Raw genomic sequence first — 4,529 nt, 5'->3', positions numbered from 1 at the left:
CCTATAAGGGAAATGAATCTGAAAAAGAATATACACAGGCACACACACATATATATACATAACTGAATCACTCTGCTGTACACCTGAAACTAACAAAACATTGTAAATCAACTATACTTCAATTAAAAAAAAATGAGAGAATGCCAACATTCTCATAATAAGCAACAAGTCTTACCTTCTTTCTCGCATATTGCCACACTCCCCTTTATTCTTCTGAATTCTCTAACTCTCTTTCTTTTCAAATGTGTATCTGAATCTCTTCTCAGATGTAGACATTACACTGTTTATTGTTACTCCTCTTATTTTCAAAATGAAAAAAGGAACTATCAAATAATGAGCTCTAAGAAATGAAAACTAACATAGAGAAAATTAAATTTTCAGTAGGTTAGAAGATAAAGTTGGAGAAATTGCCTAGAAAGTAGCAGAAAAGTCATGAGTATAATTTTAAACTACTGATTTAACAACCACAAAAAGGAATAATAGCTATATCAAAAGAGAAATGGAGAAAAGGAATGATTTAAGGAGTGATTTAAGAAAGCTAAATCCTCACCTACTATAACAGGAAATCAGCAGCTAATGCTTTAAAATGATGACTCAGGAGACAGTAGGAGATGTATATTATGCAGAGTCAATGAGGTAAATATTAGAAGAAATAGATAATAGAGTTGAAAATGCTTGTTTCTGGTTTTTAAAGCTATGTATATATTCCTTTGACAAAAATTAATTTTTAAAACACGGCTTAAGCTTACTTGGCTTATGTATATAGAGTTAGAGGTAAGTTAATGTGCTTAGGGGAAAGTTCTTATTTCCAAGTGAGCTTTGTTTTGAATTTATATTATATACTACTTTTAATTACATGTGATCAACATCTATTTATCAGTTTTTAAAGAATAACAACGAGTGATAAACATGCTAAGAAAATGAAAATGCAGCTGTTAAGAGGAAAGAATAAGTCAATTTGTGAACATTACAAATTACTTCAGGAACTTTTAAAAATATATATGATCTCGACCTAATTACAAGCACTTGAAAAAAAAACGATCTCCCAGCAGGGAATTATCAATTTCACTGCACTTTACAGGTGTCTCAAATAGCAGTTCAAAGTAGTCACTGAGGCGAATAGAGACACAGACCTACCAGAGAATGGACTTGACACGGGGAGGGGGAAGGGTAAGCTGGGACGAAGTGAGAGAGTGGCATGTACATATATACATATATACACTACCAAATGTAAAATAGCTAGCTAAAGGGAAGCAGCCGCATAGCATAGCACAGGGAGATCAGCTCGGTGCTTTGTGACCACCTAGAGGGGTGGGATAGGGAGGGTGGGTGGGAGGGAGGGAGACGCAAGAGGGAAGAGATATGGGGATATATGTATAACTGATTCACTTTGTTATAAAGCAGAAACACACCACTGTAAAGCAATTACACGCCAATAAAGATGTTAAAACAACAACAACAACAAAGTAGTCACTGAGGTTACAAGCCTTTCCCAAGCCTCTATAAGCACCAAGGGCTTTTCAAAGGCCGGGACTGGTTAAGGAGCACATGATATTGAATCTCTGGGCAGATTCTAAGAGCGTAGCTTTAAAGGACTTCAAAATGCCTCCTCAACCCAAATTTGCCAAAAGTACCTTCTTAAATTCAGTCTTCAAGACCCGATCCTACTTCAAAAGCTTTTTTCCCCTTCTCCGGCATCTTTCTGCCCATTAAGACAACTACTGTTTATCGTCTCTTTTGGAATTGTCCTACTATGTTGAGTGACAGACTTTTAGATAATAGTGCTCCGAAGCATGTTTAAAAATATTGTTATCTCTGTTCAAGTTTATGTATTTTACGACCTTTGAAAATAGAGTAGGGTAACAGCCTAATTCATTTATCCATTTGCTTCTCTTATCAAACCACAACTTTTCATTATATCCTCAGAGGTTTGTTTTCAATTGGACACACAAAGAATGACTGCATCATAATTACAGACTCCCAGGTCTGAGGTGTAAGAATTTTTGGTGATTTGTGATGACAGTTTTGTTTGTGATTCACAATAAGTCATTTTTCAAAAGACCCAATTCCATTTTGTACACTCACACTCGTCCATAAACAATGTACAAAGCATTACAAGTTATTGGTTATTATTTTTAACCACTTACGTACTAACCACATTTTACTAAATTACCCAGATCTGTACTGATGGAACTGAGGTCGGCATCTAAGCCTCAGTCCATACCCAATGCTGATGTTCGGCTGAATCCACAATAGTCCAAGGAGGGTTTTCAGGCAAGTATTTCAAAACCTGCTAGAAAACTGCAAGAAAAAAAGGAAGTTTTGGAAATATTGAAAACATGACCTTAGTGAAATGTATGCCTTGAACTTAGCTTGCCCCATAAGCCCACAAAGAAAGATAAGTGACATGTCAAAGTTGTAGCAGAGAAGGAAGACCTGATTTCACAGTGACAATTTTAAACACACTGCAGAGTTATTCAGGGCCATTCCAATTATATTTTTCCTGTTTTGTTTCACCTGATTTCATCTTTCTTTTAATCTCTTCTTCTGCCTAACCACAGAGCTCTCCCTCCCCCACAAACACGGGAGAGGTGAAAAGTAAACTATCACTAGTATTTATAAACACTCTGTAGCTCAATGTTCAAGCAGCCCTTCTCTGACAGCACCCCACCTCCACTCCTCTTATCTGAGGCTTCACTAACATTTAACTTGCAAGTGTCTTGCCTAAGTGTCCTCTCTGACTTACCAATTCTAGCTTCTAAACTGGAGAAAGTGAGAGAATTAATAACCCTCCAAGGGCTTCCCCTGGTGGCACAGTGGTTAAGAATCCGCCTGCCAATGCAGGGGACATGGGTTCGAGCCCTGGTCTGGGAAGGTCCCACATGCCATGGAGCAACTAAGCCCGTGCGCCACAACTACTGAAGCCCGCGCTCCTAGAGCCCGTGCTCTGCAACAAGAGAAGCCACTGCAGTGAGAAGCCCGCGCACTGCAATGAAGAGTAGCCCCCGCTCGCCGCCAACTAGAGAAAGCCTGCGAGCAGCAATGAAGACCCGATGCAGCCAAAAATAAAATAAATTTATGGAAAAAAAATAACCCTCTTAATTGACGTATCTCATCACGTAAATACGAGACCAAACCCGTTATCCAGTTCAGTTCATGGGTATTTCTTGAGACCATCTGGGCAAGAATAGACTATGTCTGCCATGACGTTAATTCACAGTGGAAAGCAAGTCCTAGAAGTTAAAGTTGCTCAAACGCAAAATATCAAAAGAAATATACCGTTCCAGGCATTTCACTATTGATTATCCACAAGTAAGGGAGATATACAGTCAGTGCTGCCTGTTCAGCCTTTATCTTTATGAAGGCAAAGGTTAGAAGAATAAAGACTGCTATCAATTAAATATCATCTGAACTCTGAACTACTGAAGAAAAAGTCAGAGAGATGACTAACTGTAAACTTGACTACTCCTTGACCCAACTACAACCAAATCAGTTTAATCCCTAGTCTGAAGTCAGCCTCGATTTAGCAGTTGCTCAAGAAATTAGTTTAGTTCTTCGAATGACCTAAGAGCTCAATTCACAGCCCAGAATGAACCCAAACCTTCAGGTTCATTTATAAAACACTTCCTGTATACCAAGTCCTGTGCTATATGGCATCTCATCACATTTAACCTCCCAAACAACGCTAAGTAGGTGTTATTGTCCATCTTTTTCAGATGTGGAGACCAAGCCATAGAGAAGGTAAGATTACTGAACTGGTAGTGATGAGAGAAGCTAAACCAAGATCTATCCAACTCCAGAGACTATGTCCTTAAGCTCCTTTTAGCTATATCTCTAACCAAGGCTTAAAATCTTTATTGGACAAGTAAAGGCCACTATGCATCAGACTGGCCTTTGGACACGGGAAGACCACTCACTCTATGTAAAATAGCCCACCAACCACTACCACTCTCTTCCCTTATTCTAGTTCCTTCTAGCATTTATCTCTGAAATCACATCTATTAATTTCACATTCATTTGCGCTTCTACTATATTCCAGGCACCATAGATATGGCAGTGAATTACACAGACAACAATATTTGCCCTCACAGAGCTGACATTATTTATTTAACTTATTCCTGTCAGTCACCATACCAAAATATAATCTCCACAAGGGCAGGAACATTATCTGTCTCACTTACTGCGTATTTCCAGCACCTAGAACAGCCTCTGGTACGTGGGTACAACAGACAGCAACCTCTGTCAAAGAATTCTACCTGTGACATCCTCAGCAAAGGTATAGGAAACTGGTCAAAACAATTCACCAAACTGATTTTATTCCCACGCAGAGTTCCTTATAGTGCATTGTCTTAGTGCTATACTACAAATGGCCATTAAATAAATCTTTAAATAAATCCTCTAAGACACAAAACAAACAGCAGTTTAGTTATCCTTAACAGTTAATTTTTCTTAGCGCAAAAAAAAAAAAAAGACCAGTAAAAGATAGCCACAGTACCATAGCAGGCAGTAAATGCATATGAGGAAAAAAA

The sequence above is a fragment of the Lagenorhynchus albirostris genome, chromosome 16, assembly GCF_949774975.1.
Source record: "Lagenorhynchus albirostris chromosome 16, mLagAlb1.1, whole genome shotgun sequence".
In the NCBI taxonomy this organism is placed as follows: domain Eukaryota; kingdom Metazoa; phylum Chordata; class Mammalia; order Artiodactyla; family Delphinidae; genus Lagenorhynchus; species Lagenorhynchus albirostris.
Note: the sequence above shows the minus strand (reverse complement) of the source record.